Source organism: Rattus norvegicus, chromosome 15 (genome assembly GCF_036323735.1).
Source record: "Rattus norvegicus strain BN/NHsdMcwi chromosome 15, GRCr8, whole genome shotgun sequence".
In the NCBI taxonomy this organism is placed as follows: Eukaryota; Metazoa; Chordata; class Mammalia; order Rodentia; family Muridae; genus Rattus; species Rattus norvegicus.
The window spans coordinates 103,139,028-103,161,453 of NC_086033.1; the positions used below are offsets into that span (position 1 = coordinate 103,139,028).

At 42.3% G+C, this 22,426-nt stretch overlaps 1 protein-coding gene and 1 long non-coding RNA gene across 2 annotated transcripts in view; one reads left to right on the plus strand and one right to left on the minus strand.

Moving 5' to 3' along the window:
• The window catches only part of Hs6st3 (heparan sulfate 6-O-sulfotransferase 3), a 719,306-nt gene that overhangs the window by 450,608 nt on the left and 246,272 nt on the right, over positions 1 to 22,426 (plus strand). The gene's annotated exons all lie outside the window — the stretch shown is intronic.
• LOC102546571 (uncharacterized) overlaps positions 15,399 to 22,426 on the minus strand; it is a 55,251-nt gene continuing 48,223 nt past the window's right edge. The window contains exon 4 of the long non-coding RNA XR_596301.4: positions 15,399 to 15,580. This is a non-coding gene — a long non-coding RNA (uncharacterized LOC102546571). The remainder of the gene's footprint in view (positions 15,581 to 22,426) is intronic.

Below are 22,426 nucleotides of genomic sequence, written 5' to 3' on the forward strand. Positions count from 1 at the left end.
GAGGGTCTTGGACAAGCTGGGGGAGGGGGAACCATAGTCAGAATATATTGCGTATTATATATATATTTTTCTAATTAAAACAAAGGGAATATCCTCCTACCTGATCCACACCTACTTGAGTATTCACAATGCCTTTCAAGTCATGGGAGACTAGATCAGTGCTGTTTACATTTGCCAAAGGCTTGCCAGTTGGAGAAAATCTCCTAAATTGACATTTTAAGCCATGCCATTAATTACTAAGGAACACAACCTTAACCTCAATGCAAGTTTCATCCTGTGGAACCAGTTTTGTTTTATAATAAATCTCATGAAGGGGTTGCTTCTTTTTGCTTAGTGTTGGACCATTTAATTAGCCCAAGGCAGTCCTATTTATTTCTTGTTCTGAGAACCTTATGGTATTAGAGTTGACATGGCCTCCTCCAAAGGGAGCTGGCAGCTGGCAGAATATAGATGGATGATGTGCTGGCTAAGAATAAAATTAGAGTGACCCCAGGAACTGATAAATCTCCATCTACACACAGACGTCTGTCACATATTTTCATGAAATCTTGGATATACTCAACCAAATCCTTGGCAATCATGAAGATATTAGAGGCTGTTTAGTACCAGTTTGGCATTTTATGTACAAGAAGGCTCAGACTCTCAAACAAAATGTTACATATTATAATCATGTAACCAATTGGTAGAATTATTGGCAATAGAGCCCAAGTCTGAAAACATACCGTGTTTGAGTGTTTCACAGTAGCCTTTCTTCCTGCAGATGATAGGGCTTTATACATAAAGAGCACTGAGCATTAAGCAGCAAAATTGAAATGATGATAATAAACAAACAATGCATGATGCCTGGAAGCGAAGAGCAGTAACTGTACACTTGTGAGCTGTTGTGAGAATGATAGCTACTTGTGTATTGCTCACAGCAGGCACCCAGGAAGCCAAACATACAGTGGTTGTCTACTGTGCTAAGCCTTTCAGTGACCATTGTCTTCATAAACTCTCACTCATTGTGTCAATTGACTTAGAATCACTTCTGCAATTTGCCCATGACTCCACGTAGGTCAATTAAAGCGCAACACATCTGAAGGAAAGGCCAACACAGTGTTTACATGTTCTGGCTGTGCTTACTTCTTGCCTTCTTTCTCTGTATTGCATCAATCCTCTGTGTTACAATGTCTTCACAAGCCTAACACCTTTGACTCAAAGGATCCTTGGGAGGAGAAAATCCTCTAGAACAAATACTTAGCAAATTATGTTTGAACGGCTACAAAAAAGGGCGTGGTGCCTGGCTCGTTAAAAATACGACACGACAGAGTGACTTCCTCGTGTTTGTGGGTAGGATTTCTAGACTTGCACACAAAGAGAGAAATCATAACTCATGGGTACAGCATATCTTCATTTCATTAAAATGTCCAGCAGCGTTCTGGGGATGTGGGGATATGTGCGTGATGATAGGGTCTTTTATGTAAAGTTTAAGATCATGTCACCCCAGAAGATTATCTTCAGTCTTATCGGTATTTTGGTTATTTAAACATACAATCTGAAAAAAATAACATTCTTTCCCCTTTTCAGAGTAAAGGGCATCTTCCGATATATTAAAAAGAGAAGCTTGGCCTCTGTGGTCTGTAGCATTTTGTACCCAAGTCCCTTTCTGACACTCTCCAACCACAGCGCCCTGCACTTGCTATATTCTCTTATTTAGGAACTTCAGCAGAATGTACTGTATGGAAATGGGCCCACTGTCTCTTTAGTGCACGTGAGACCTCTGTTCACGTTGGTTGAGGAAAGTGCTAAGAAGGAAAATGACCACTGAGTCTCAACTTTTCAAAACATTTCCATAAGGAATATAGTCTAGAAGTTTTCTGATACATGTCCTTCTAGCCCATGATGGTATCAGAGAACGTCTCTGTGAACTGTGAAAGAGGAAATGTCAAAGACAAGAATGATAGTGGCGAATCTTGCCTAGATAGGCACCCATTGCCTTGTGATAGGGAAAAATGAAAATAATAAAGTAAGCAACTCATTTTGGAAGAGGATACAATGCCTTTTCATCCCTCACTTCTCCAGAGATTGGTTCCTTTGATAGAATGCTGTCATGGGCAGGATTGTTCATGATTTGCCCCTTTCTCTTCCTATATATCCTCTACAGATGATTTGAGCAATCATCTCCAACATGACATTAAACAATAGCTCATGTATCCAGTTGAGAACACACTCCTTCCAGGTCTGATTTGAGTAAGGCCTCTGGTACTATGTGTCTTCCTGTCTTAACCCTGCTCACTGGACCATCCTAGAATTCAGACTTCACAGGACCCCAAGAACATCCCTCCCACAGGCAGAGTAGTCAAAAGATGGTGAGAAGCAGAAGCATCATCTGTACAGATAACCCTCCCACTGTGAGGAGGTTACCACCTCACAGGTCACATGGGCTTGCAAGTTTGTTCCTTCTAGGGAAATCACCAGGGAGATGAAGGAGGAGGCCATCAGCCGTTCCGTCAACGCTACCTTGGCCAAGTCTTTGCTGTTCACGTTCTGGGCCAAGACGTTCTCTTCTCATTTTTTTTATGAGGGCAGTCTTCTTCTGGATCTAGTCTGAGTCCCATTTTCTCCTTTTCCATGAAAGTATACAGAGCTATACTGTCACCACATAACAAGATGCTTATCAGCTTTATGCATGTCACGATGTATGCAGAATAGAAAACAAAATCAAAAACATGTCTTCCTATGAGTTATTAAAATAACTTGATTAGGCCAGGCCAGGCCAAGAATAGATGACAGAATCATTTCCCCCCTAATACAATGGAATGATATATTTCAACTACAGATATGAAGCACGACAGTGATAAATATAAACTTCTGATCCATGAACCATGTCTGCGCTAGTTCAGACTTAGGGAGACCAGGCATGACGTGATCCTGATTGATGTGGAAAAGTCCCTACAGGCTTCTGTACACCACATGCCCATGCAGTACTCGTAATGAGTTGTAGAAACAAAGGGCCAAGTGCTCAGAGCGAGGGAGAATCGGACCCCGCTGCATCTGTCCTATGAGATCAGTTCTGGAGTTTTGTGTTTAACCTGAGAACCAACTCACTGCCAGACAAAATTATGAACCAGAGGACAGGCAGAGCGTGTTGGCCACTGCGGACAAGCCGGTGCCACCGAATACCATGATGCAAGCCTTCTGGAAGTCAGAACCTTAGCCCGGGGAAGGGAGGACTTAGAGTTGACATAACACTTTACATACAACAGGGACGTGGGCTCACAGGAGGACGGGGAGAAGTGCTCATGGCACATAGACAGGGAGTCTTACCTAGAACACACCCATGGTAAAACAGATGATCTGGAACAGTCACTGAAAACGACCAAGTAAAAACTTAAGCAGACAAGTAAGAATAATCCACTCTTCAGCATACTATATCACCATAACTGCTCCTTGTCCTTCCTCTGTGGTCTGTGATACGGAAAGATCTGAGGGAACGTCCATTTAGCACTGAGTTCCTCGTCTCCCTTTCTTATTGTCTGTCCCCCAACCAACCATGTCATTAGTTTATTAATACTATTATTCTGGAAGTTATGGGAGGCCATGTTAAGGTACCTGATTGTCCTGGGTGGCTTAGAAACTATTGATGGGCATCACAGTAAACATGGCTTAAAGTCATATTTTTAATTAGTTCTTTGAGGAGTTCATTCAGGGTGGTTTGATCCTATTTATCCCTACCACCAACTCTTCCCACATCTGTCCCCGACTGGCTCAAATTTGTTATTTTTTTAATAAGCCTGTTAAATTCAATTTGAGTTGTTTGTATGCAGTCATGTGGCTTTCCACTGGAGATTCTACTTCTCAGAGGCTTAGAAGAAATGAGTCCCCCATCCGTCTCCCCCCTTGTCAATACCAGTTACCAATAATTCCCCAGCAAGAGAAAGGACTTCATTCTTACTGCCCCTCGTTGCAATGGGATTTGGTCTCGTGTGCGCTGCTGATCTTGTACATGCCTTCATAACTGCTGTGTGTTCATATGTGCAGCTGCTTTGTTGGGTCCAGGAGGTGCACACCTCCATGTAATCATCCACCACCTCTGCCCTACACTCTTTTCTGCCCTCTTCCACAATGATCTCTGAGCCTTGGGAAGATGTTTTGTGATTTAGATGCTCCACTTAAGGCTGAGCATCCTGTGGCTCTTAGTCTCTGAATCTTGGCAAGTTGGTGTCTCTATGTGAGTCAGCTCTACTGCAAATAGAGGCTTCTCCGATAAAGACTGACAGATGTGTTGTTCTCTGGATATAATGATAACACATTAATGTCTAATGGCATTAGTGTTTAGTGTTGTAATTGTAGAAGACTCTCTCTTAGGGACATACTATTTTAACATATACCTTGTTAGGCAGTTAGGAGTGTACTTCTTTCAAAGAAATTTTCTATTAGAAGAATCCACGAAACTTAGAAAAATCGTGAAACTCCTTTACAATTGATATCTCCTGGAGAATCCAATGTGTCCTTGTCAACTAAAAGGTGTAAACGTGCACTCCTAGCATCAAGTGGGTAGCAGAAAGGTATGGAAACACATCTGGCTGACCCAATGTGAATGTGGCTGTTGCTCCATGCATGATTAAAGTGTGCCTTTTGAGTCAAGTTCTGCTCCGATCCCAGCCTCTTATTCGGATCGTGAGACTGATAAGCCGGCAGCTCTTTGTGCTCATGCTCTCCCGTGTAAGAAGAGAACAATTATTCCAGTTTACCTCATCAAACCATTGTAAGCAGAGGCTTCCGCTGAATGCAGTCAGTACAATTCAAATGGCATCGCTCCAAGCCGGCATATTTACGGTTCTGTACTCTATAGTCAAGACGTATCCTTTATAAAGCTTGGGAAATATTTTAGACCTTATCTCAAATTATACCGAAACGCAGATCAATGATTCTGGGCAGAAATGATGGCGTGACAGGGTGCTGATGGCATCTGGTCGTCATTATCTCGAGCCTGGTAAGTGCTGATGTTCTGCGTCTCCACAAGGAAAGACAAGCCCTACTTGTCTTCCATGAGTTCTTTGAAATGTTAATTAGTTTCAAAATCAGTGTGTTACTAGTATTCTTACTGCTGCTGTGAAGAAACATGAATGAGCCTATTAGTTCTCACCCACACCCATAATGCAATGGGAGAAAGAGGGTCTAAGTGGGGAAATCAAATACCTCTTTAAGCGAACATGTTTGCACACATTGGAAACAAGTAGAAATCTGGGATATGGGACAGAAAAGGCAGCCCCACTCCACCCCTCCCCAAAAAATCTATCACCTTAAAGTTGAGGAATATATGCCTGGATAATCTTTGAATTTCCGGGGCCTTGGTTATGTGTTTGGCATAAAGTAGGGGCTCAAGCAAAACTCATTGAATTGTTACCACTAAATAATTTCAGGAAGAATGGAAAACGGAAAAGTCTTCCATGTGGTACCTCAGCTTAATACAGTAGCTATGTACATAATCGCTTTGCCAATCATACAGTTGGTGTTTTTTATATTGGGGGTCTCAATCTAACAGTGCCAGCTTCACTTGGGGTGCGTAGAAATCCCCAGTGCCCTCAGTAGAGTAGAGAGGAGCCCGTTGAGATAGGAAACAGGTACCAGTACTGTTAGGAGCCTTCAGGGGAATTCCAGAGTGAGGAACGGGAATTGTCACAGGAAGGTAAGTGTGTGAGCCTGTGTGTGTATGCACACATGTGTGTCAGAGAGAACCTAAGGGCTCCACCACAAGTTTTGCTGTTTCCACTTCCCTTCTGTGGCAAAGGGAGCGACAGAGGGTGCGGGCAGGGAAAACTTGCACCAGTCTACACCAAATACATAAATATGCATGGAGAAGGATGTGGTGCCATAAATCACTTCACTATTAATTATGCTGTGGCCTGTTTTTATGTTCACTCTTCTTTATAAATGAGATGAAATAGCTTTACAATGTGCCCAACATCGTTTTAAAATGCCACATAAATTCACTCCTGTTTTTATGGGGTTGAAAAATTTTAACACAAAAATAATTTGCCTAGCTTGAAGAATTTGCATAAAACCATCGTAGGGGTGTGTTAAAAAATTACTCTTCTTCCTTTTAATGTAAGAGTGCAAGTCAGGATGCAAGATAGATTTCATTCTTACGGTGCCCCAGGTGAATCTCACATTTGCATATTAAAGATTCAATTTAAAATAAACTCTCAAGTCACAATAGGCATTTACCCTAGAATGTGTATTTCAGCCTCAAGCTTGGGACCATGGGAAGAAAATTCCTGGAGGGATAACAATGTTCACATTACTCCAGCTTCTGGGCTCCTGTGTCCTCTTTTTCCAAACCACACAGAATAATAGGACCTAGGGCTGTAACTCCAGTACCAGGCAGGAAGTGGTAAATTACAGGAACAAGAAGAATGTTCTGTTTCATGATGCGAGGCATCTTTCTGAGGACCATCACATCTTGGAGAAACCAGGGCTCCCCTCGTGGGAGTAAGGAAGGAAGCCATATTCTTACTGAGAGCCATGGGAGGCACTTTGTATCTCAGGAGAATGCAATTTTCCAAAAGAAACCAAACCATGAAACCCCTATATCTATCAGTAGCTCTAACATCCCGTTCCTCCTCAGTAGGCACACATAGACCTACCTGTCTGACATTCCTTTATTCCTCAAAAGGCACAGGAAACAGCCTTCCCATCAGGAAGACATTTTTTCATTAGAGTTGACATTAGAGGCAAAAATATTAATTTGCTATCTCTGATTTTAAAAATCTTGCCTTTTAAGCAGACAAGGCAAGTTTATTTTTCTTCAGATTAACCTCGATGGCATTCTTATTGTTACTAAGTGTAAAGGGTCAAGGGTGAGACAAGGGAGGAAGGGAGGGAAAGGGAATAGAGTTCATTGAAGAACATTTTAATTAATTCTGCTCTTTATACAGTCTTAGCACTTTCCCGTTGCCTGGATAGTTTCTGCCTCATCTTTCTCTGCACGGCGAGTTGTCTGGAACTGGGCCAGAGCATGAGTAATGTGTTTACCTGCAAGGTAGGGGAAGTTCTAGTTTGAGGCCTTGCCACGGCCGGGCCTCGGTTTGTTCTGGGCTTACATGTCTTACGGTAGCACAGAGTGTTTTAAGGCCCACAAATCCTTCTTCTTATCCTGGAGATTTGCTTGAAAGATGAAGCTGTCGCAGAGCCACCCGAGGAAGTCGGGTCTGCTCCTGCTCACTGTGAAGCTGGATTTAGGGGAAAGTGGTAAAGTTACATGGTGGGAAGTTTATAGAAAGGCAAGCTCACGCTTCTCAAACTAATTACTTCGTTTTTCAAATATCACTTCCCTGCACCCCTTCACCTGCACCCTGGCAAGCTAATGTTTAATTGAAAGTATTTTTCTTTCTTTTTTTTTTTTTTTCGGAGCTGGGGATCGAACCCAGGGCCTTGTGCTTGCTAGGCAAGTTCTCTACCGCTGAGCTAAATCCCCAATCCCGAAAGTACTTTCTAATGATTTTTGATTTAAAATTGGGTTCGTACAGCGGCGCTCACCCATTCTCTGCATGATGTCTGGAACCCAAGCTTCTAGATTTCTTCTCCTCTGACAGTTGGTTTCTAAGCTTTATAAATATAGCTCAGGCCACTGACTGCAGGAGGTCAGACATCCAGAGCTGCTGGTGCTTGCAGGAGTCACCTTTGGCCCTAGCTTAACCTTCCCCCTTTCTTGCCCAAGTTTCTCATCATCTTTTCATATAAAGTGACATTTCCGTTGTCCATCAGCAAAGTTCTTTGCCAACTTTCCATATTTTCTCACAGTAGTCCCTGTTTTTTTTTTTTTAACTGCATTCTTCATCATGGTTCTTCCGAAAAACAGAACTGAATGAAAAAATAATTGTAAATATATGATACATTAATATAATAAATACATATATAATATAAAACCATACATACATTTGTATGTGTGACCTATGTTTGTGTCTATGGTAAATATGTATGTCTATTCTTTGTAGATCATCTATCACATCTGATATACTTGTGCCTCAAGTAAGCAGATGCCTCAGTCCAAAATTACGCAAGCCGATATCTAGTTGGGGACTGAGAACAGTAATCTGCTCTAGAATCAGAAAGAATAGGTGTCGTCATTTGAAGTGAGCCATCAGATCACAAAGGTGCAGTCTTATTTGGCGAAAGGTCAGTTGGTCAACCAGAACTTCAAGTGTGTGGATGAGAAGGGTGATCTGCCTTAAGTGGCCTACTGATCTTTAAAATGTTTGAATTAATAGTTTAAAACGAGCCTGCCAAGTAGTGGGCTTTGCAAGGGCATTTTCAAAGCTTTCTCAGGGTCCTTTAATCAGGGTCCTCTTTGTCTAAAGGTTTGTTCTATGTGAAGCTCCCACCCAATAGTCAAGATTTTTGATTAGGTGCCTGGAGACTTCATAGATGCGTCATATTAACATGCAAAGTTAACCTTTGCATTTTTCCAGTCAACCTCTGAAGTTATATTTTTTTTCTTCTCTGCGCTGGCCCTTCAGAGAACTCACTGGTCCACACTGTGCATTTCTCCCCCATCTTACGCTACAAACACAGTCAGCTCCTCTTCTTCCCTGTCTCGCCAACCCCCACGACAGAGATACCTCCTGTCCTTGTGGTTTTATTCTCCCAGAGCACTCTGCAGAAATCATCCCCGAGTGTGCGCATAGAACGAATGACTCCGTTCTACCTGAGGTATCACGTGAGGGTTATCTGGATGCACGTGTTACGCTGTTTGATCCAGTGCGCAGCCCATACAGTTGAAGAGAGTAGTGTCACGAAGCGAGTTTGGGGCTTTTGCAGCAGGACCTATCAGTACAGAAGACAAGACTATTCTACCGTGTCATGTCACAGAACAACTATGGCTCTGGTATATAGAAATTATTAAACTTTTCTAGGATGTAACAAAAGTCGCAGTATTCAGAGACTCTTCACTTTAAGTTGTAGAGTCCAGGGTCCTCTCTCTGCCTTCTGGCTAGCATGACAAACATTAACACTAATGTGATAAAGGTGGACAGGTTCAATGGTAAACTCTCACGGTGATGAATTGAGAAGCATTGTTTGTACGTGGGTGACGGTTTATAGAAAAGCCTTCTCTGCATCCACAGTACATTTCTAGCTACACCAAGGCATTCATGGCAGACACGCCACACTGTCTCACCCTGGCATGTCTTGACAAGCCCCTCCTTGTCTGACCGGGACACCTCGTCAAGCCTGCCAACTCGAAGACACCTCTTTAGCCACGCTTCAACCCAGTGCTGTCTACTCTACCTTCCCCAAGCTGACGTGAGCATTCTTCCTAGGCTGTGTACTTATTCCAGCTCTATCACCACCCGTGTGTGTGCTTTCCATCGCTTCCAACATGGCCTCTCTTCGGCTGCCTTTAAAAACACCAGATATGAATGCATACCTGTTACTGTTCTAATACCAGACAATCACAGTGAGCTGCCCAGGTGGGCTCCAGACTCATGGAGCTTCTAGCGGAACACGGATTTCAGTCACTTCATCTTTGAACACAACGGTGCGTCTAAGCTCCCCAAATCAACAAAGACAAATTGGCTTCCCTCACTAGATTCCTTAACTACAGGAACAGGACTTCGGTTTATTTTGTGCATTACCCCCAAACTCAGCATAATTATGTGTTGAGCGAATGAAGGAATGATTAATGTAAGTAATTTCATTGTTGACTTTCAATTTTACATGAGCAACTAAGTTTTCAGAAAAACCTCATTTAAATGTTTATGTTAATTTCTTTTCATAAATGCTGTTCTGAAGCTGATAATTTTAGGGGTAATGAAAATTCAAAAGTCAGGTCATCTCCCAGGGAAGGAGAGAAGAAATCAGAAGGCACATTTCCTAGCATAAAATATTTAGACAATTCTAATCATAGTTTTGGTAATTATAAAATTATGAATATCAGCTGTCAAGTGCATTTATACTTCAAAGGCATAATTTAACCTTTAGCTCTGTCCAAATCTGTCATGTAAACAACCTAAATTAACTACCCTTTGAGATCAAGAACTAATATCTTACAAGGATTTACTTAGAATATGCTAATTCATCGAGGCTTCCTGGAAACTAAACTCAAATTCAAGACAATTAAATGTTAATAAACTTGTAGTGATCAGAGAGACGAATATCACGAAGATTAATATTCCGAGTCATGCTTTACAGACAGTCCGTCAACGTGCAGAAATGTTTCCACTGAGGGTGAAACCTTCGATGACATGCCGGAAAGGCCTCATGTATTTAGGGAACGAGTGGCATTATTTTAGATATGTTTCCTCCCAGTGCCAAAACAGGGGCCAGCTTCAGGTGAACCCCTTTGAACAAGGTCATTGGAAGGAAGAAAAGTTCCTCCACAAAACACGTTTTTATTGATAAAAGAGTTTGTGGAAGAAGTGACCCACCTTAAGGTGATAGGTGGGAAACGCAAAGGCTTTGCCTCAGGGGGCGGAGGTAAAAAAACACGAGCCCATCGGATACAGATATGAAGGATTGAGGGATGTCTCAGTCTCCAAGTACTTAGGAGAACATGGCTTCCAATGTAAACCTGACACTTTTTACCGTTGGTTAGCATATGATAACTGTACATTTTATAGGGTATGAAAATCCAGGTTAAGGGTTGAGTTTGTTCAGAGTAACACGAGACTGGGGGGTAGGGTAGAGGGAAAGTGTTTGCCACCAAGCCTGGTGACATGAATTCAGTCTCTGGAATCCATTTGATGGAAGGAGAGAACTGCTCTAAAGCAGGTTGTCCTCTGGCCTCCACACATGCACAAGGACAAAGAAAGCAAAGAAAGAAGAGGGGGTTCACACAGATGAACGTTCTCAGAGCAGTGCGTTTGCAGGGTGTCAGGCCTTAGCCTGCTGCCTGCCTGCGGCTCCGCTCACATTGCCTTCCCTCAGTGGTTTCTCACTGGAGGAAATAAAGCTAATGTAGGAAATATTTAACTCCAGCTCTCTGCCAGTGCTGTATTGACCTTGTATGTTCAGCTCTGTAATTTTAAGACTTCATAAATATAAAAAAAAAACTTACTTTTTTATCTTCAGTTTGGCTTTAATTTCCCTTCTCTGTGAGAACTGTAAACCTGCCAAGTTTAAAGTTAGTTGATCTATTTATTCCAAGCTATAGGAATACAGAATAAGTCAGCTGCTATTTTTTTTTAAGTTAGAGAAATCTTAATGGATGTCCTAGGGAAAAAGTTTACTGCCCACATTAAAAGGTGAGATTTGGTTTATTTCAATGATTTTGAAGCAATCCAGGGTGCATTTATTACTTAGCACTACACACCTATTAGAACCGCAGAGGGTTGTGATGACGTTTTCAGTGTCTCTCCTCTTAAGAGTATGCTATACTTCTGAAGGGCTTTGCTGATTCTCTGACCATGGCCTCGTAGAATCACCCAGGGACAGACAGGTTTTTTTTGTTTTTTTGTTTTTTGTTTTTTTTTTTTTTTTTTTTGCTCTGGGTCCTGATTTACATGCTCAACATAAGAATGTCCACGGGCAGCAGCATAATCCAAATTTATTTTAATGCCTTCTGGACTCACCACAGCTTGCCCCATCCCACCACACCTTGTATCCATAGTCAGAAACAAGGTCACTGAAACACAAGAGGGCCAGAGGGGAAGAAACAGGACTCTAACTCAGACATTCTTTTCTCTTTTAGATACACACTAGCTGCTCACTGTGGAGCAAGTCAGGTGACCCGACAAGCTGCATGTCTATGGCAGTAAGGACACAAGGGGAAATTCTCCTGCATTGAAAAGCAGACACTAGAACCCGTGGATGTATCTTGGCACTGGTTTTACAGGAGACTAGCGTTTGGTTAGGAAGGGTTATGCATATGTATATGTGAAGACTGGGGACAATATTGAGAAAGAACACACAATCCAAAGAACAGTCAAATATGAGACAAGGAGATTAGTATATTGAAGCCTTGAAACACACACACACACACACACACACACACACACACACACACACACACACACATATATATATATATATATATATATATATATATATATATATATATATATATATATAAAGGGAATCCAAACTCTGGTGTTTTGGAGTGTGTGGTGCAAGAAAAGTCCAGCTATGATGGATGAAATTAGGATTCCAAGCAGAACTCATGATAAATGACCATGGAGTCTCCTAAGGGTTAGATGAGTCTGATTGTGGAGAGGAGGATGTAGGGTTGGGAAAGGACAAAGCTTACACTAAGGAGCCATAAACGACTTCTGAGCATGGGATCTTGAGAGGAGAGAGAGAGAGAGAGAGAGAGAGAGAGAGAGAGAGAGAGAGAGAGGAGAGATTCCATACTACCAAGTTTCAATGAAGGAGACATTTTAAGGATGATCTTCCTATAGTCTACCCCATGAGCAGGTTGTTCCAATGCCCGCTGAGCTCTGCGTATGTTTCATAGAGCTTTTTCCTTCTGAAGACTCGACCACCCTTGTTCAATGCTCAGCACGTACTTGCCGAGCACCCTATGCTATACAAGGCATTCTGCTGACGCATGGAGAGCTGCATCGTTCACCTGGGTACCATAGTGCTGACGGCGTGATCGTGAAGTACAGTAAGACTACAGACTGGCACATCAAGGTGCATCCCTATGAATGCCTTAAGGAGTAGCCTAGAGTGCACAGTGACTGTTGGTGGGTTAGAGAGCCCCTGAGGGGTTCGTGGAAGGATACTCAGGGGTATTAGAGTTGAGCGTTCAGTAGGATAGGCTTCCAGATGTCAATGACAGAAAGCTGTAAAAGCAAATGAACATGGAGGACATCCTCTAGGTTCTCTGGACCTAGAATGGGTAGGTGCTCTTCGACTGGGAAGATTGCCTTGCTTGTATGGACACTCATTTGGTAGACTCTTCCAGGTCAAATTAACGTCTCTGAGTTGCACTGGGGCGTCATGTGGTTGTCTCGGAGAACCTCCTGGATATTTTATGTATGAGGTCAGTGTAGTAATGGGGCATTTACTTTTATCCAAAATTTATTAAGCAGTGACGTGAGGAAGAGAGCTATGTCAAAGGGTATAGACTATTACTACACCACCATGACATCAGTACCGTGTCAGTGACCGTCTGGTGAGAAGCAGAAATTATCATTGATGCCTGTGGTCTCGAATCTGAATAATTCTGAAAATGTTGGACAGATTAATGATATTAGAAACATTAGGAGGAGTCTGCCATTTGGGCCTCTCCATGATCATGTAAATAATCCCAAATGTGGTCTTCAGACTGACTAGCCTCTGTACTGAAAGCTGGAGCCTGAACTGCAAATGCAAAGTTGATTAGCAGCCAGCTGGAAACAAATGTGAGCATGCTTAGGTAGTTAGCGTGAGCCTCAGAGCCCAAGGGCTATGTTAGGGATTGAGGCAGAAGAGAGAGTGGAAACTTGGGTTTCACACTTATTTTAAAAAAGGGATGTTAAGTGTAAAGCAGGAGAAAGAAACGATCATTCAGAATAAATAAATCGTAATAAAGTATCAGAAAACCAGGAGGACAGAGTTTCACGGGGGTGGAATCATTGCCTGCCCTCCATTAAGGAAAAAGAAAATAAAAATCTTCTATTAATTTACTCATATTATTCAATTTAATGCAGACATGGCAATGAAAGTCAGCAATAAGGATGAAGACTATTACATCTTACTATTACATATATATGTATATATATGTATATATATATAGAAGTATATATATTCAGGAATATCCATTTTCAGAATATAAGTGGCTTTTAAAGTAAAGCCTCCTGGGCTAGCTCTAACAACACCAAATTTCACTTTGCAAATGTCATGTATTTATTTGTGTATATATGTATGTATGTATGTATGTATGTATGTATTTGTTGTGTATATATACACACATGTCCATGGTATGTGTGCTTGTGTGCATGTTGCACTTGTAAAAGGACAACCTACAGGAATGTGTTCTCTCTTTCAACCATGTGCATTCCTAGGAACAAACTCAAATCTCCAGGCTTGGGAGCAAGCACCTTTACCCACTGAGCCATCTTGCCAGCCCACATGTAACTTTTAACGCTCATGCGTTGGTTAGGAATCTTGGCATCCCCTTCCTATGTGAGGGTGTGTTGTGGAAAAAGAAACCCGTGAGTCTGAATGGAAACCTGTTGCCATGAGCCTATGGGGTACAGGGGTTCCCCCTCTTCCTGTAGCATCCCACTTCCTCCAAGGACCGAACTGTGATGCCCGTCCGTCCCATTCTCCCTTACATGTTTCTGATGGGAAGGGAGTCATGGTGTATTGATTGCAAAGTCTTGCGGTCTCTGGACAGAGTGGGATGCTGTGTGGCTGAATTCAGATGAACTAAGACTCAAAGGAAACAGACTGAGACCGCAGGTGTAAGACCAATGGTCTGCTTTACAACATGCCAGCTGTATTAGATCAGAACGTTGAGTACACTTCACAGTTCCTAAGAGTGTATTTTAAGGGTCCCCCATAGCCAACAAACAAACAAACAAACAAACAAACAAACAAAACCAAGATTACAATTGGTAGGAAGATAAGTTGATGCGTATGTTAATCAACTTAACCTGGGTACTTTACAGTAAGTCTATATTTAAATAATCTTATTTAATTCACTTTGTTTTTCATAGTGTTGTATAATTACATCATTTCCTCCCTTCTCTTTCCTTCTTCCAATCTATCCTATAGACTTCTCCTAGATCTCCTTCAAATCCATGGCTTCTTTTCTCATTAATGGTTGTTATACGCCTGTATGTGTACACATATGTATTCCTAAATATACACTCTTCAGTCTGTGCACTCTTGCTTTGAATGTATGCTTCCAGGGTTGATCATATGGTAATGGATAACCAGTCAATGTGTGCTTCTGTCGGGAAGACGATTTCTCCCGCTCTTGGTGTTTCTTAGGTTACCCTCTCACACATCCTAAAGAGTCAGGGTGTCCCCTCAACGAGAACAAACAGCACATAGAATGACTACTTCAGGACCAGTAGCCAAGACATTTCCTATCATAGGAATAGGAGCCTGGCGCTGGTTCCCCCGGAAAGGCCTCTTTTTTATTCAGCTTAACCATTTCTAAAGAAACTTGTAAAATAACAAGGAAGCATTTAATGAGAGTAAAGGCGTAGCCTCCCTGCAGGCCTCGCGCTGGGCCCCGAGGACGGGAAATCTCCAGCGTCACATCAGTGCTGCTCAGGCTCGTTTTACTGCTTGCTCTCGGTGTTGGCAAACATGGCTATATTATGTATGAGTTGCTTGTGTACAGATGTAAACACCGCTTCTATATTTAGACCCTCACATTATGTTCTGCCTAGAGCCCTACGAACAATTTGTTATCAGAAAATTTATGAACTGTAATTTGTAGGCATGTCAAGAAATACAGCAAAATGAATTAATAAAGTCACTTCAAGCAGACGGTCTTTTTTATTTATTTATTTTTTTAAATAAAAGTCGGGTCCTGAGTGGAACACAGCACACCCAGTGGGAATGCAATGGGGGGAGATTGTGCGTTGGAGCACAGCGTGCCCACCTGGAAATGATGTGGAAGAGCTAACACTCCCGTTCCAGACGTCGCCGACCATAAATGCTGGGCAGAGGAAATAAATTAGGAGGTGTTTTTAAAGCAAGAAATTGCCTCAGATACTTTATTTTCCCCAAATCTAAGCCTCCTCAGTTACTATCATAGATCATAGGACCCCCTCGATTGCTTGTATGTGAATTAGAGGAACGGGCTCCTTCAGAGAGGTTGTCAAGGTGAAAGGGTTCCAGAACTCAGCTGCTGGAACCTGGACCATTCCGATGGCCATGGAAATAAATTTGGAGAAAGGTATAGCTGGGCTCTGCCTATCGTGAGGACAGAGTGGGTCTGTCTATTCGTAAACTAACAGAACCATCTGAGGTTTTCGTGCCTCTGTAGTTACCCTGCCAAAATTACACTGTACTTTGAACAAAGAGGCTACCGGGGTCTGTCTGTTTCTTTGCTGATTCTTAACTTTTATTGTGTCATAATAAAAATCGTATGTGCTTATAGTCCTTTCAGTTCAGGTATGAATTTAAGAGTAGTCGAACTGGGGTGACTATCATGTCTCTCACCTTAAATATTTATCATTTATTTGAGGTGAGAAGATTTAAAGCCCTCTCTTCCATCCATTTAGAGTTGCAACGTATCTAAACTGTGCCCTGGCCCTTCCGCACTGTGGTACATAACGTAACAGCAGGTTTCCCCCCTCAGCAGTGACACCCTGCCTGAGACATGGCTTCCTATGCTCCTGGGGTAATAGCTACAGGTATAGATGGGTCATTAAACTTATGCACCTAATTCCTTAACTTCCCCTTGAGAAAAGCAATATTTTATATAGATTTTATACCGATTTTTACTCATTGTCCAAAGTATCTAAGCTTAGTTTCCATCATCCAAGCTGGCGGCTCAAAACTGTCTATAACTTCAGCACCAAGATATCTCTCTCTCTCTCTCTCTCTCTCTCTCTCTCTCTCTCTCTCTCTCTCTCCCCCTCCTTCCCTCCCTCCCTCCCTCCTTCCCTCTCTCTCCCTCCTCCTCTCTCTCTCTCTCCCTCCTTCTCTCTCTCTCTCTCTCTCTCTCTCTCTCTCTCTCTCACACACACACACACCATTAAAATTTTTAACCTTTAAGAAAGAACCTATTTGAATGTAATTTGGGGCTAATTGAGAACATTATTTATTCTAATCCTTGTGGGAAGGTTTTGATTAAACTATGCCATTATGGTGAGATATGTTCAAAATATTTTATCTGTGTCTATTTTATATGTACAAATGTTTTGCCTGGATGTATGTAAGAGCATCGTATGAGTACAGTGCCCAAGGATGCCAGAGAAGGTGTGGGATCCTCTGGAACTGAAGTTATAGTAAGTTGCGTGCAAACAATGTTGGCGCCCTGAACCAAACTGGGGTTCTCACTCAGCAAGAGCACCCTCCTCCTTGGGTTTTGTTGTTAATTTGACAGCAGCTAGAGTCATTTTAGAGGAGGAAGCCACAATTGGGAAATGCTTCCCCAAAGTTGACTGGTAAGAAAGCCTGTGTGGCATTTTCTTGATTAAGACTGATGTAGGTAGACCTAGTCCACGTGGGTTAGTGCCACCCTTGGGTAGGTGGTCTGGGGTTGTGTAAGAAATCAAGATGGCGAAGCCATGAGGAGCCAGTCAGTAAACAGTGTTCCTCCATAGCTTCTGTGTCAGTTCCTGCCTCCAGGTTCCTACCCTGACTTCCCCGGATGATGAACTACACGCTATAGGATGAAATAAGCCCTCTCCTTTCCAAGGTGCTTATAGTCATGGTATTTTATCACTGCAATAGAAAGCCTAACTAAGACAAGCAGCAAATGCTCTTAACTGCTGAGCTGTTTTTTTAGCCACTGTGCGAGGCACACTTTTTATCTTGATTCTGACACCAACTCTCCTCTGTGTGTGTTCCTGACCATCCACTTCTACAAGGAAAAAGTGAACAATAGTAACTGTGGCCCAGGTACGGGCTAGTCATTACTCATAAAAATGACAGGAAAGCACTTTTCCATTGCTGAAAGTGACATTAATAATATATAATGGCTCTGGATATGTGTGCAGCGCCCAGGTTTGTTGACAGCAGTGGCCACAGCATTGTTGGGTTATGCTGAAAGGAGAAGGCCCCTATATCCAATGTCACATCCAATTTTTAGAACTACTTAATCCTGTTGATTTATAGGTTATCTTTAACATTGAGATGGATTTGCCAACAGTGATGTTCTAGAAACAGACCAGCTGTTTGTAAGAACTGTCCGCTGCTGAAGTGTAGATTCAACAAACGCTTGTAGAGTACCAGACGTTTAGAGTGGCATAATCTTTCACCCTTACAAGTACCCTGCCTGGTAGATCTTGCTGTGCCAGTATTCACAGATAAGGATGTCTAAAGGAGGGGAAGGATCATATAGCCAGGATTCAGACAAGTCTGAATTGTTTGTGACTGGGGCCGACACTGAAGGGCTCACCTGTTAGGGGAAGTCATATATAATTAGATGCAAAATCAGAAAGAACATACATTTGAGTAGGTAGTAGGTAGAGAGAATCTGGGGAGAGTTGGGGGAGGGGAGCACGATCAAGAGTGTATGAAAAAATTAATAATAAAGGTGTCTATATAGTCACTGATTGGCAAGAGTGGTGTTTTTTGTGAGCAGGAAAACAAAGAACAAACTTAGAGAAAAGCGTGTGCAGGAGAATGTGCTAAAGGAAACTGTCTCCTCTGAGCTTTCAATACAAAACATATCCCAGCATCCTTCCAATTTGCCCTGGATTGTTTCACCCACGTCCATTCAAGCAAAGTGATCTCTGCACAGTCTTTGCAGCACGAGGATAATGGCGTCTGTACTGTGATCTTAGTCACCCATGGACACAGGGACCTGCTGTGTTGGGCAGGGTATCTAAGTCATAGGATGCGTGGGCAGTTTTCCACTTTCAGTTGGATGCTGAGCGATGCAGTAACAAGAGCCCATACTTGGCAGTGCAGAGGCTAGGGCTCAAGTCCCAGTTTCTTACCTTCCTGTGTGACCTTGGGGGTGACACTAACTTCTCTGCCTCTCAATTGACTACGTAGGAAAATGACCGCAACTCTCATAGCTACCTCGTGGTTAGATGTATGACCAGAGAAGTATACAAATGCTCAGTTTGCACTGGGATTCCAGTGGCTGTTGCTGTGTATGTGGGTATTATTATTATTATTATTTTGCCTTAAGTTTTTTCTTAGGCTTTTCCTTTGTATTCTGATCTCCTTGTCTGTTTTCTGCCCAAGGCTCTTTTTTGTTCCCTGTTCCTATGAACAAGTATGACATTCAAGCCCACTCTCCTTTGATCTTAGCTCTAAGAGTCCATTCTTGAAAAAATACATTTTCACCGATGCCTAATAATATGCCAATTGAGAGGGGCTCGAGACCCCATATGTACAACAATGCCAAGCAACCAGAGCTTCCAGGGACTAAGCCACTACCTAAAGACTATACATGGACTGACCCTGGACTCTGACCTCATAGGTAGCAATGAATATCCTAGTAAGAGCACCAGTGGAAGGGGAAGCCCTGGGTCCTGCTAAGACTGAACCCCCAGTGAACTAGACTGTTGGGGGAGGGCGGCAATGGGGGGAGGGTGGGGAGGGGAACACCCATAAGGAAGGGGGGGAGGGGGATGTTTGCCCGGAAACCAGGAAAGGGAATAACACTCGAAATGTATATAAGAAATACTCAAGTTAATAAAAAAAATATGCCAATTGAGATGCCTGCCAGATAGTTGCTTTGAACACTTACTCGGGGTTAAGTTTTGGAATCGTGCCTTTTACATGTGTTTTATTGATTTTCCTCAAAAGGGAGACTATGCTGTTATTTTCATATTAAGAAGTGAACGTTATAGTTCCTTAAGTCTCACAGCAGGTGGATAGCAGTCATCACTACCTGCTTCCTGCTGAATCACATTATGATCTTCTCAGACCACTTACAGGCTCATGTACAGAGAGGTCAGGCAGTGCAGCGAGCGGCGGGTGACTGGAATCTGAGCTGAGCAAAGATCAGAGTGGAGGACGCCAGGTTCTCTGTTTTTCTAGTATTAATGGAGCCAGTTTGGGATTTACCTTGCCCAGTTTCAAGCCAGTCTAATGAATCCCCTTTAATGCATCCATATTCCATTGGTTCTTTCCCTCTTGAGATCTCTGGGTATCATACTTCCTAATTTTGAAGATTCCCATTCTAGTGAAATCAGCCTGCTAGACAACACTGAGAAATGTCCCTTCAGTTCCTTTCCCTGGCCAGGAAAACAGTGTGTAGCTGTCTCTTCAATCAGGCGGATCTCAGACTCTTTCAGTGAGAATAACCAGGTGCTGATCACCTTAATGACAAAACTGTTTTAAAAAGCATTTTAAGCACATTATGCTGTAGATTATTATATTTTTTTCTAATAGAGCTGTCCTTGAAGGACCGTTACACCATTCCTTTCAGATGTTTAATAAAGCACAAGATTATAATGATCAGGCTGGAGAATAGGTTTTGCGCAGCTGGGAATTGCAATACAGCAATCTTCGATTAAATCATCAACATGTTGAAATGTATTTTTAGTGAAGTGGTGATAGAGGTCTTTATTAAATTGGTCTAATCATTATTCCCTAATATCATTCCTATGATTTCATTTTTAATTATTGCCATCCTAATCAAAACACATGCATTCAAGGTTCCTCTGTGTATATTCCTAAACAGAGATGTGAACGTTTCATCCCTGACCCTCCACAGGCTTAGAGTCAGAAACAGACTTATAGCTTATGTAACCAACCAACCTTGATGTTTGAGTGGATGAAATAAAGGGGCTGCATGTTTTTGAAAGGTGTTGGTGGGGGAATTTGAGTGTGCAGTGCTAAATATGTTTCTTGGTGTTCAGAGGTGTGCTTTTGTACTTCCCAATGGCCATCTTTTAGGGAGGTGACTTGATACCTCAGAGCAAAATGCTACCTTACAGTCATTCAATAAGACAGGTTGTATTCTGGAAGCTTTTAGCTTAAAGCCTGTAGCTCATTCTCAGTAGACGGAGGCTCTTTGATATTCGGAAAAGCTGAGATAATGTTTAACCAGCAAGCCTAGACTTACATCCAATCTAAGTTCTTTATTTGTGTGACATATGCATGTATATGAGCTCCTGCATATGAGCGTGGGCATGTGCCAGCAGTCAACATTGGAAGGCTTTCTTTAATTGCTTCCTTATCTCACTTTTTTGGAGACAGAATCTCGTCACTGAACCCGGGTACTGAGCAAGTTGCTGGGATCCCAGCTCTATGTCACAGTGCTGTGATTGCAGGCTGGTAAAGCTGTGGCTGGTTCTCACATGGGCCCTATAGATCCAACCTCAGGACTCCTGTTTATGCAGAAACGACTTTACCCATAATTCCTCAACTGCCCTTTTCATACCGTCTTTAACTGTTTGATTTTTTTTTTAATCCAGAGCCCACGATTCCACATGCTAAGTTGGCTCTTTTCTATTTGCAGCAAAATAGCATATGAGAAACCACTCTGACAACTGTGTTCTAGAAACTGATTATTCTGATTCATCATGTGCACACAACATACATAAGGGAAGCTAGACCAAGATTAGTTCCTTCTTTTAGCTTCACTGCTCTTACGTAGAGGACCTATGCACTCTGAGGGAACAGGCAGTGATGAGGAAGAGGTAGGCTTGTCATAACTCCAGCAGCAACAAGACCTGCTTCTTTTGTTTCAGCTGAGTGTGTAGGGCTAATTGATGGCATGAAAGTGGCGACTTACACAGACCCAACTGTACACTTATTATGCCTTACTCATTAGATGGCCCATTTGACATGAATTACATCACAGGGTATGCATTACTTCTTTTCCTTTCTTCTGAGACTCAGTGACCTACTAATGCCCATGCTTGGAGGAAACATGCACGTTGACAACGTTTCCCTCATACAGCTTCATTAGGGGTCTCTGGACTTTGGAAAGAGAAACAGCTAATGAGTCTCATTTGCTTGCCCCCTAGAACATCATTCAGTCTCACCTTCCCACTCTCATCCACTGGGTTTGGTGCAAAGCAAGGTCTTGGGCTTATTGACATGCTGGCTTGAGTGACAATCTTGTCTTGACTCTTCTCCTGCTCCTACTCACCAGTTTACCAAAAAGAGAAAATAATCTAATTGGGCTGTAGCCTCTTCAGATATACACAGTAGCCATGCATGTTTAGCTTATGACCATACTCACTTCCCTAGCCCCAGAATAGGAAAAGCGAATTGCTTGGTTGTCCATTGTGATTGGAAATGAACTATCAGATGAGTGCGTGAACCACATCTTCAACATTTCTACAGAACATGAGTAATTGGGCAATTTAGCACAGTGCTTCTGGCTGATGCATTTTGAAGAACTTTTCTTCTACCTAGTCAAGGGCTCTTTGCTTGGGAAAAACTCAGACTGGGAGCACTTCATGTGTTTTTAAAGTGATGAGAGTCCACACCTCTCATCCTTTTGTCTTATAAAATTACTTGAGTCTATTTCCCCCCTTTAGTACATGGCTACAATCCCTCTTGGAAAGCACTTTGGAAATACTAAGCATGAGGTTCTATTTTCTTCATAGATCATTGACTGCTTTACCTTGGCATAATGAATGTCTTGTTGTCATACTGCTTAAGCATCCTTTAGTCACAATACCAGAAGACATTCCCTATTTCCCTAGGAGTTACCTTAAGACCATGGCAAATACACTGAAACTACAGAAAAGGAAAAAAAGGCAAGGTCATGAGAGTTAGTATGGGGATGCTTTGATGTGGATAACCCTAAACGAAAAGAACCCTAATTCACTTTGCAGAAATGGTAGCTGAGTTTACCACACTAAATCTTTTCCCAGTACAATTTTTAAAAAGCAACTTCCTCTGCCCCTCTTCATGA